Below are 12,226 nucleotides of genomic sequence, written 5' to 3'. Positions count from 1 at the left end.
AATAAACCCCCACAGTCCCCTATCGTCATCTAAGAAAACATAAGAAACATTTTCAAAGTATGACCACACACTGAAATTACTTTTGTGTCAGACAAAATAGCCCATGAAGGTGTTCTAAAAATACACTTCTGATTCAAAGTGCTATTCATTACCTGAGTATGTAATTTCAACTTTTTGTTTTGTGATTTTAGTATCGTGTAAAAGTTTCTATTGCTAGACTTATTTCACCCTGGAAACTGAGTCTGTGCTCCATCCTCCATTAGATTAGGAGAGTGTAGGTTCTCTATTATAGACACAGGGTGTTTTTAAGGCAATTGCACCTTATTTGCAGATTTCTACATTCCCAAAAAAAAGCAAAACACAGGCTTAGCACTCTTGTATGTGCACTCTTGTATTAAACAAACCATATTTCAAATATCTGAGAAAGAGTTTTCATATATAATATCAGGAAGTGTTTTTTTTCAGCCCAGTCAGCAGAATTAGGTTCTAATGGAATCGATTATCCTCCACATGAGAAGCAAGTGCTGGCAATGTGGCATCTAAGAAGCAGAAGCATAACATTAAATATGGTTTTTTATATGTTTTTAAATTAAAAATCACATTACATAATAATATTTATTGTCTATATACATTTTTCATCCTAGACAAGTTGTTGTAACACAAAATGTCAATTCCCAGCTGCTAAAAATATGAATTCTTTGTTTGTATTTTAAGTTGTTTCCCCTTGAAATGACATTGCTAAAAATATATTTTTGGGAGTAGTTTTCAGTGTTTTTCAATATTATGTGCTCCTTCTGTGGGGTTGTCACCTAAAAATAACTGCCTACCTTGATATCTGAACACTATTCACTCTGTCTATTTTAAATATTTTGTGCACACTACAAAGTGGCAGTATATTTTTAAGGAAATACACCTATGGTCCTTTGTTGCTATATTCTGTTTGCAAAGATCTGTAAATAAAAATTACATAAAACTCAATAAGGTTGTTTGGGGTTTTTTTCTTATTTCTTCTAGTAATTATCCAAAAGTATTGACATCAGTATCTGTACCATTTATGTAAAGTACTTCAATAATTTTAACTTTAGGGAACAAGCTCATTCTAATATTTAATAGCTAAAAGGTCAATTCAAAACAGACTCTTTGTTCAGATTGCTTTGAATTTTCAACGATTAGTTGATCAGTTGTGGTTTTTGAAAAACCTAATTACAGTCTCAGAGCTATAGAACATCTTGGATTTTTTTAACCAATCCTTATGCATTGAAAATCTCTTTACTCATCATGAAATCTGAATAAATATTAAATAAAAATTTTATTTTATTATAGAGTCATAGAAAAAATTACTGAATCACCTTAACTAACATCTTAGAAATTAGAAACTGCAATAAATGTTGACTGATTTTAATGTTGTTTTGCTTTGGACTGTCAGGATGACTAGCTCTTTAAAAGAATTCCTTCACGAGAGCTTGGGACATCTATAAAAACACCAGAACATCTGGGTTAGACCAGTTATAGTCTGAGTGAATTGTTAGGTTTTGAGTAAATTATTCTTCTTCTGGGTGCTGATTGGTGAAGAACTGAGAATTAAAAGGAACAGACATGACAGGCAGCATCATGTTCATAACCCACATACAACTGCGGTGAGAAAGCACAAAGATGATCCCTTCTGTATCTGTCACTCACGAAGATGATGGGCAAGAGCTTTTGAACTGGTGAATGCCACCTCCTGAATTACTTTGTCAGATGATACTCAACAGCAGGCTTTCTGATTGCCAGAAATGTCAGCTGTCTACCTCCTCAGCTGAAGGGGGAGCTCAGCACAGATTTATGTGCATGGGCATCGACTCTCTCAGCTGGAAGCTGTCCCTTCACTGATGGCCACACTGCAGCACTCAGTCAGTATTGTCCCCAGGCTCCAGACACTACTGGGTGCTGCTGCCTGGGTGTTTCTGAGACAGACATCTGGCAGTCAGATGCATCAGCTGCACTGCTAGCTCTGTTCCCTGCCTACCACTCTGCAGTTTTGGAGAAATGGGAGCTGTTCCATGCCTGCACACACATTCCCAAAGCCCAGCTGCTCTCAGGTTGCAGACCAGAAAGGTTTCTAGAGAGTACGCTGGAAATTACTGGGCTGAAAGGTAATGGTGTCCTGATAGTGATGTGTTTCTTTATCAGGGGCTATTTTTCTTTATCAGGGGCTCTGCAGGGCAGAGCTAAGAAACAGAAGAACCTAGGAACCAGCTGCCAAAAGCCTCCTCAGTGCTCCATGCAGATAAGCAGAGGAAAAACACCAGGCAATCTGGAATAGCTCCCACATGCCCACAGAGCGTGCAGATGTAAATGCCATAGTATGAGCTTTTCTGCGCTCCTACGTACTCCTATCCTAATCTGCACTACTTAGTGAGCTGAGGGCATAGGGATCCCTTTTAAATCAACATGGGAATGCATGGCCCTAGGTACTCACAGTATCCTTTCTCTCCTAGAAGTTTTTCCCTACTTTAATTCAGTTTTTTTGTAATGTTAAACACTCCTTCTAGCTAAAATTCCCTGACTCAGAGTTCTCAGTATTAACACCTGAGAATAGAAAATCACAGATCAGTATTTTGAAATCAAATGTGTTCTGAAAACTGTCAAGAGATCCAAGACGTTTTCAATTTATTTCGTTTAAACTGCATTAACCTCTAAAAGGACACAGTGCAGTTCTTTGTATATCATTCTATGCATTACTGCAGTGTACTCGGTTATCTTGGGGAGAAGGCTTTACCATTTTAAGTACTTGTATCTGTTGCACAGAAGAATATTAAACACATGCAAACAAAAGATTGCAGCTGAAAAGAATTTGGTTTACTGACTGTAAACGGTTGAAGACTGTTGGGGGTTTTAAAATCATATATATATATATATATATGAAAAAAAAGCAGCTGAAAAAAAAGTTTTTCCAGGCATAGAAAGATGTTTTACTGGTACACAAGCAAAGTATTTGCTTTCATGAGTGCAAAATGGAGAAAATAAGTTTGAGAAGATTACAAGATGAAACAAGAAGTAACTCCATTGAAAGTAGCTCCGTTAGGGAGCTACAAGAACAGAGCAAAGTCTAAGTGCACATGTCAGAGCAGGGCCAGCACATCCTGATTATCAACATTGATATGCAATGGAAAAATACAAGTTAGCTGCAGTAACATTCTCATTCATAGAACACGAGAAAACAGCATTTGGATGTTAACAAGAGTGTATAATTTCACAGTTTTCTCTTCCTCAACTGCCCATTTTATTTTAGGTATTTTTAGCCTGACTACTTTCTTCACTTCCCTTTAGAAGGAATCAAGCCTCAGGAGGCAGACGTTGCACAACATGAATATTTCACTTATTTTTCTTTCACCTTAAAAAACAAAAGTTTACCTTTAGATACAAAAGCAAAAAAAATACAGCAGATATCCACACTATTTTCACTTTTTTTTTTTTTTTTTTTCACTTAGATAGGATGGGTGCATTGAAAGCTTCTTTTAGAGCTGCTTATTTAAAGTGCCCATAAAAGAAAGAATTTATCCTGTTTGCCAGAGATATGCAAGTTAAAAATAGCATGGCAGTGAAGCAAAACACATGATGACTCTGTGCCAGATGACAACAAAATGGCCTAACAGTGGAAAAGAAATTAATTCTATATACAGTAAGTTTTTCTCAAGTGATCTTATTTTCTACACAGATTTTCTCCTCTAAGTTATCCTGTATTATAGTATGACTCAAAAGCAGAATAGGTAACAAAATGAAGTGTTAACTACAAGTTAGAGATATGCTACTAGGTCTTGATGTTTGGGGACATGACAGGGATTATTTTGTAAGAAACAAATTCTAGATTTTATCCATTAAATGTCTTCATCATTATTTCTGTTAAGTAACAACAGAATTTGTTAACAAATTATCAAACAAAAGGCAATTCTAGTATTTTGTATATAATTAGTTTAAATGCCTCACAGGAAATATTTCTGGTAACAGTACTCAATGTGCTTTAAGAACTGAATTTTTTCAAGTGTTTGTTTGGTTTTCATATTAAGTTATCTCTTTCTTTTATAGACAGAGGATGTTCTACTATTTTTTTTTCTTCTCTTAGTTTGCAGAAAGTAAAAGTTAGGGAAGAGATATAATTTAGAATCCATTTTTAAAAAAAAATAAGTCATTATTAGAAATGTTAAACATAAAGCCTAATCAAGATGAAGCTTAAAGTGCAAAGAGGTTCTTCTTAACTTATGCTAAGAAGTGTTTACATTAATAATTAAATGAAAGGAAATTAGTCTATTGTTACTATTATACAAAGAATGAAAGCTTTTCAGAACAAACCACACTTTAAAATTACTTGAATATCTAGAAAAGCAAATTTCATGTACTTGGAGAGTTTATGATCCTTTTTGGGAAGTTAACATTACTGGCCATAAATGGGTGTGCAATTAAACCAATTTTCTAATATTAAGAAAAAGGATTCTATTTTAAAACCTCAAGACTATAAATTTTTAAAGTACCTATCCATTACATATGCTCAAATCCCTCAAATGCAGTATTGTCAATACAGTAACCTCTCTCCAGATTGATTATGTCTGTATATTGGCTACAGATCAACAGTTTTAGTATCTAAAGAAACCTGATGGTGTTATCAGTTGTATTATTTGGTAAGAGATTTAGGGTCAAAACCACAGTATTGATCACATTCCATCTTGGAAAGAAATAAACAGACTGACCATCTATTGCTTTACCTTTCTGTGCATGTATATGTATGTGTCTGCACACATGCAGAGCTGTTTATTTTGACAGACATGGTTTCATCTGTCCCCAGAGGAAATGGTGCCATTAACCAAGTAATTATGAGTGCAAAACTATCCACTGGGCATTTAATTCATTGTCAGAGTACACAGAGCCATTTCACCTAACTGATTTTTTAATGGTTAAAGAAGCTGAGTACTATGTTACGTACAGGCTGAAAATCGATTATCTTAAATACAATGTGAAACTCAAAAGTTATTAAGTGTGCACGCTTGCTTCTTTCCTTTTTTTTTTTTTTTTTTTTTTTTTTCCTATGCAGTGGAACCTTTTTCAAGTTGGAGATGGAGCTGACAGAACTCCAAGGCTCTCCACTCTGAAGCAAGGATTGTGATCCCTATTGCTCCTCGAGGGTTGGTGGGACACAGATAGGAAGCACTGGCTTTGCACTGCTTAGGCTTCCCTGTGAATGGCTTTTTCACATCTGTGGCAGAAAGTCTCAGGGCACTCGTACTTAATCCTTGAGAAGTGTGGTTATTACACAAAGGGGACAATCTTAAACAGCATCCCCACAGAAACATATGCAAATGTAGGACATTTAAACATTAAAAAAAGTTCATCAAATAACTTATTAATTTCCTTCCTAAGACCTCTGATTTGACTCTTTCTGCCTCTGAAGACAAGATTTAATTTACTGTTGATAATTGGGCAATGTATCTTACAGCTTTAAGATTCTAAGTGGGTTTCTACATAATAATCCTTATTATTCTAAAAAACATTCTCTGATGTTCTCCTACTTTCATAAATCCCTATCCAAGTAACCTGTCCACACAAATTAGGTCTAATCAAATTTCAGTATAACCTCTAGAACTGGCAAACAGTGAACATCTTTTAGTATTAAATGCCTTAACAGAGCCTGTGGCTGATTTTACCACAAGCAGACCCAAATCTAGCCCTGAATTTAACACTACTTGATATATTAAGTCTGTGACAACTTTGAAATTATTTTCAATTTAATATGTCTTCACAAAAGGCAGACATAAGGTCAGTATAAAAAAACAAAGACAAAACCCCAGGAAATCTATTTCAATGTTACAAATCTGTATTAGAAAAAAATTGCCAACACAATTCAAAGAGTAATGATGCACAATTATTTCTGGAACAAGTTTTTGTATCTGCCTGCTTGTGTTTTATTCAGACTGGTTGCTGGAAGTAAACTCATTAGAAAAACAAATCTGAGGTTCAGAGAATAAAGCCTGGCCAGATCTCGAAGCTTCTCAAAGATTTATGTTCTTCCACTTTTTGACCAATGCTGAATCCACGGCTCTGCAGATACTGATTTTCTGATTTTTTTATCTTTAATTTGGTGATTCTTAAAAAAATAAAATATAAGGAGAAATATTGGTGAGTGAAAATTTTTGCAGTTCAGTGTGTAATTCAAAAGCATGCAATATTATTAGATTGAGACCTTCAGAGGTAATTATGCTCAGACCCAAATCAGGGCTCACTTGAAAGACAGATTTGCCCACTCTAGTGATGGCTATTCCGCTGCTCCCCTGAGCAACCTCTCCCTTGGTTCTGAGAGTGTATCATCACTCTCATGCCCAAGAATTTAGTTACAGATGTGTATGTGTCTGTAGTTGAGGCAAAATTATTACAGTTACATCAGTAAATCTCATTAAGAAAACAAGCCCCTCTTAACCCCAAAGTTACAGAAGAAAATGTACAGTTTCAAGCCTACCAGGTGCCTTGAAATCATGACCACAATTTTAAAATAACTAACTTTACACTACTTATTCTTGTATATTATTTTATGCATTTAAAATAGTTCTTCAAGTCTAAGATGCAGTTTTTTGCATATCTGGCCTTTACTGCTTTACTTGAAAAGGTAAAATATACTTTACAGACTATTATGCACGCCATTTGTCAAAAATTGGACTAACTCTGTTTATTGGTCTAGAATGGTGAATTTAACCTGTCATTACCTGTGCATTTTCACTAAAAGCACTCTTTTCACCTTCAAAATATCTACAACTGCTCTGGAGCATGTTATCCACACCTCCCATCCACGGCTCCACTTATATTAGAAAGTCTGTCAATCTCACAACTAGAAAGTACAGGCTACTCTTCTAATTCTGAGTTGTAATCAGACATGAAATATGAGATGCTTGTTTTTTTAGGTACAATGTTTTATTAAATATGGATTCCTTTGTATTGACAATTTTCTGTAAATATTCGTGTTTATAGCTTGGATTGTCTCATAGAATCACACTTTAAATGGAAGGTTAGACTGCTTAAATTTTTTTCCTTTAGTTGAAATTCAGAGTGTTTGTGTTTATATGTGTGTGTGTATATATATACGTACATCTATATATGTATGTATCTATTAGCTATGAATCCAGGCAATTGCATACACAAGCACAAGCATTCAGTGAGCTTTGAAAGCCAACTGAAAGTCAAGGTGGTTTGACCTTAATTTTGTCACTTACGTATGCAAAAATAAAAGTCAGATTGCATCTTCATAAACAATTGGGAAACCCATACGATATTGATAAAAAACCTACAGTTTCCAGAAATCTATTTTCAATGCCTTCTCTAGCATATAGTGGCAAATATCTTCAGTTATCTACATATATGGTCTTTACCTCTCATTATCATCAAGCTATTGCAAATATACTATTTAAAAAATAATACCTATTTGAAGAAAATATATTTCATGTCCATTTTATATTTCAAATATAACCCATATATGTTTACACATTAAACAAAATTAGGGTTCATAATCACTGAAATAACACAAAGTAATGGTTTTCAGAAGAACAAAACTTTCCCAAAGCTATCAGATTTTTCTCTTTTTTTTTTATTCACAGCTGCAAGTTGAATAGAAAAATAAACTTGTTTCTTTCATTTGCATTATCTAGTCTGGGACATAATTTAGGAAAGAATACTATAGAGCTGATAAAATATTACACGAGTGCTTTGTACAGGCAACACAGTAAATTATGCAGTGCTATTTGCTTTTTCTCCCCTTTACCATGAAGGGAATTTTTTCAAATAATTGCTGTAAACTTGACTCCAAAGCAAATAGTAAAATCTAAAAATTTTTAAATGAACTGTCATGAAAGCATATTTCTAACCTTTCTAAAGTCCTTGGATGTCATACTCAGACCCATGATATTTAACACCACTGTCCACATGGCTATGATACTAACCATTAAGTGATGATAAATGGTAAGGCATGCTGTGCAAATGATATATAATTTTATGTTGCATTCCCCATACCCTCCTACAAATCACAGTAGAATTTCTGTGGTTAGGTCATATACTGTGCTAGGCCAGGCAGCACATGATGTCACTCCCCTGATAATCATAAACATTATGCACAGATTTTATCGACTGGTCAAAAGAAACCCGTAATTAGTGACTAAGCCAACCAGATCTAATAAAATGACAGGATCTTTCCAGTCCTATAAGCATGGAAAAATCAAATCCCTTAAAAGCTCCCACTGCTGCCTAACACATTGTATATCTTTTCAGAAAAGTGCATGTTCTAAAAAAACTTTAGGAAATATCACAAACATTTCCAAGATGTCTGAGGCTTACTTGTGTCCCTTTACCCTGCTCTGCCTTGCTGTGCCTGCAAGTCTTCTGAGTTATCACTGGTCAATGAAGGCAATTACTCATCTCATTTTCACATAGTTATTTTTAAACTGGTTCAAGCATGTTCTGACAACACAATCCAGTACCTTCATTGCAGGAACTAGGACAATTTTAATGTATCCCAGTAATTAGGGATTTGGATTTTCCACATATAGATACACATATCTATCTATGTCTCTGCATATCTTGATGTTATCTTAATTAAGTTGAATTAAGGGTTATTTATTTTGGACAGTGCTCCTACTTAATTAAACATTTCAATTTTCGATTGGCAGGCTTAGAGGAGATCTGAGTTTGCAGTTAGAGGTATTGCTTTTAGTGTAAACAGGAAATTAATAAACACCAGAAGATATCAGTGAATAAAGAGTGAACAGAAAAATGAATGGTGATTTTTTTTTCTAGTCTAATTTTGTCTATCTTAAAGAAAGATAAAACCATCTTTTGAATGTAGAACAGCATTTTCCACATGCTGTTCCTTTATTGACATATTGGAGTAGTGAAACTTCCTGCTCTTATTTTATGGTGCCTTAAGAAGAGAGGCCACAGTGAACCTTTTTTGCTTTACATGTCCCATAGATCCTGCTGTGGAATATCCCATATCCTGACGTGGTATTTTGCTCAGCCTGTCTGGCTTCCTATGCTCAATCCTTGTGGCTGTTCTTTCAGCTGCATAGAAGGAATACTTTCAGGAAGGTGTTTGAGGGGAGATATGTTTTTATTATATGGGAAAGGAACAGTCCTGAAGATAAGAGAGAAGGAATGCCTCCTTTGCTACCTGCCAATGAAAGAAATGCAGAATTCCAGAATGCTCCCTCCATGGGTAAGAAAGGGCTAGAAGCAATTTGTCAAATGACCCTACTATCACCAAAAAGTCTGTATCTATTAATATAAACATCAATTTTGCAGTGCATAGATACATAATGCTTTTTTTTTGCAAGCAGTAGTAAATCATATTAATTCTCTGGATTGGGTTGTATTAAATTTCTTTTTGTTAAGCAACACTTGCTAATACTGAGGACTTCTACAAGAAAATATGACTCAGCAAGGATCATGGGAAGTATCCTTTTATGTTAAAATTTTATTGGTATATTTGACAAAAATACAGAAGCAAATCTGTCCACTTACTTTTGTACATATGGACACATTCTTTCATCATTGGAAGAAACAATACAACTTATTCATTCTGAAGCAAAAAGAAAAACAGTGGTGGTACTTCAGATGACACACTGGGGATGTGCTGCAGTTCTGCAGTATGTATATATTTGTCACAGATGAGTAGTTTCTGCTTCTATCTATGCTGCACAAGGTTTTACCCCTCCCTCCATCAGCTCTTCAAAAGGCCCATCTCTAGACTCTTCGAGACTGGCTGCTTTCCCACTAGGCAACAGGAACACTGGCTGCCTAGACTGCCCCTGCCACCACCCTCCCTGACTCTCTTTACTTCTAGCCACAGACTCGGTAGATTTGCCATGGGGGGGTTTTATGATCTGAGGACTAAAACAATTAGCTAGGGGGTCAGTGTATGCAGGTGACCGAGAAGCCAGTGCTGGCTCCTACAGCACTGGAGTCTGAGAAATCCTAAAGTCCAGGACACAGCTCCCCTCTCTACATAGTTCATCAGTAAATTGTATCAAACGCTTTCTTATGATCTATTTTCTCTGTCTTGCAACTGTAAAGCACTTAAATTGCTCAATAACTTTAGCTATGCACTAAGCATGAGGTCCAGCACTTGTCATTAGCAGCCTTGCACATTCAGTTTATGCTACATATCTTTAAATAATATGTTTAAAAATTATTTCCTATATAAGACCTTAGGTGTCCTGCACTGTTTGTGCTGTGAGGAATTGTAGGTATCTCGCTTGTTATCCTTTATCAAGCTGCTTATCAGTGACATTCTGGTAGTTCAACTGCATAACTAGCAGTCAGACTTCTGCTCTCCAGGCCCACAAAACACTTCTTTAGTCTTAATTCTGAGGTCATGTTTCTCAGAAACAGTTTATTATCTAAATGCAGTTTTAAGTACCTTGCACACAAACCATTTCAATAGCCTCATGTGTTCCTGGAGCAAAGGCTAAGGCTTGCTTTTGAATACTCAGATGAGTCTCACACACAGATAACCACCAGTATCTCTATTTCATCTCTATTCCAGTGGAACTGATGAAAAGGGAACCTTTCTGAATCTGGACCACTCTCCTGATCCCACAGGATTACAGGATATACAGGCAAGCTCTGACTTTGTTTCTCAGATCTCACTCCTGCAAACACTATGCTCCTTAGAGAAGGGCTTTGGTACAATCATTCAAAATTATTTGAAACACTATCACTTTGCCAGTTAAAGCTCTGCCTCCTGGCCAGAAATTGCTGCAAGGAATGTTTATGTTAGAGGTGAGGTTTGTTTGTACCGAGATAACAGACTACAAATTGGGGCAGGAGAGACACACACATGTCCTGTTCTACTATGAAGATGGTAAGCTCTGTGAAGAAGTCTGGAATACTGCAAGCGGCATTAGCCTTTCGAATTCATGCATCTAACTGCACTCCTTAGGCACTCAATTTTACATGGTTGACTGACACATTTTTTGGTGTTGTTTACAGCTACTTCCATGTGGAAACCCACTTGCTTTCCTAGACCTGTTTGGCATGAAGGTTGAAATCTTCTGGACAGTTTTTGTATGCTAAATCTGTCTAACTAATAATAAATTTATCCAGCTGTAGGAGGAGAACAATGGCTGAGCCCAAGCATGCCACTCAGCCTGACAAGCCCAAGGACACTGAAGAAGACATTTTACAAGCGTACATGTCACTGGAAATGACAGGCTATATGCTTAAATATAAACTCAAGACCATCAATACAATTTGGCATTTCTAGCAACACCAATCAAGTAATCCAAATTAAATATTATCAGTGCAAAAGACAATGGAAGCAAAAATGAGACAAATTTGAAAAGTCTGAGCAGTTGCAAGAATAAAAGCTGGACTTTAGTTTCTACTAATTTCTACCTAAAACACATTGCCTGCAAGAACCTACAAGAGGAAAAAAAAAAAACCACAGAAAACAAAAGAAGAGGAAAAAAATTAAAAACAAAACAAAGCAAAGCAAAAAAACTCCAACTAAACAAAAAAATTCCCAAAACCCAAAGCTCATCAAAATACACTAAAAAGAGAAGAAAGGTTGTGAAAGGTTGAAGGGCTGACAAGCACCATTATTAGTGTTCATGAAGGCATATTCAGCTTTTCTCTTGGTTTCTGTTATCAGGCAATTAAACACCCATCATAACTTCAGCATTACTAGTCTGTATGGCTGCAGAAAAATTAGAAAAAAACATTTTAAATTACTCAGTATTTAGATAGTAGATAAAAATGGATCACTTATCTGGATGTTCCCAAGTTTATCTTTCTAAAAAAAGGTCATGATGAACTTTTTGAAGGTCTCAATGCCCAGATTCATCAGAAAAAAAGAAAAAAATAACCTTGTTTCCAACTTTGTCTTTCATAACTGTGGCCTGTTCTCTGTTTTCTGTTCATGGCTGTGCATCTGGCCTGAAATTCACAGATGCTGGAGACACTGAAGTCTACTGGCAATCATACTCACGGAGAAAGAGGGATCTACCTTTTCAAAAGTTGGTTTTAATACAGAGGAGCAGCTGAAGGCCACTGGGGGTTAAACTTCTAATATATAAGATAGGAAGACATTTGTAGGAGGCTGTTGCCTACAACAAAAGTAGATTGACCTATTTCCATGATATCCATGCAAAATTTATTGGAATTAATATGAGTCACTGAATGGATTTCGTAGCATTTCTAAGAGAGATCTAAAGGA

At 35.7% G+C, this 12,226-nt stretch overlaps 1 long non-coding RNA gene across 1 annotated transcript; it reads left to right on the top strand.

Annotated features, from left to right (window-relative positions):
* The first annotated feature begins 3,624 nt into the window (after positions 1 to 3,624).
* LOC121362541 lies at positions 3,625 to 10,628 on the top strand. Its single transcript, XR_005956522.1, has 3 exons — positions 3,625 to 3,664; positions 5,069 to 5,159; positions 10,556 to 10,628. It is a non-coding gene; the product is annotated as an uncharacterized LOC121362541 (long non-coding RNA).
* Positions 10,629 to 12,226: the final 1,598 nt, after the last annotated feature.

This window comes from Pyrgilauda ruficollis, unplaced genomic scaffold (genome assembly GCF_017590135.1).
Source record: "Pyrgilauda ruficollis isolate IOZ18807 unplaced genomic scaffold, ASM1759013v1 scaffold63, whole genome shotgun sequence".
In the NCBI taxonomy this organism is placed as follows: Eukaryota; Metazoa; Chordata; class Aves; order Passeriformes; family Passeridae; genus Pyrgilauda; species Pyrgilauda ruficollis.
This window is presented reverse-complemented; position numbering and strand designations above follow the sequence as displayed.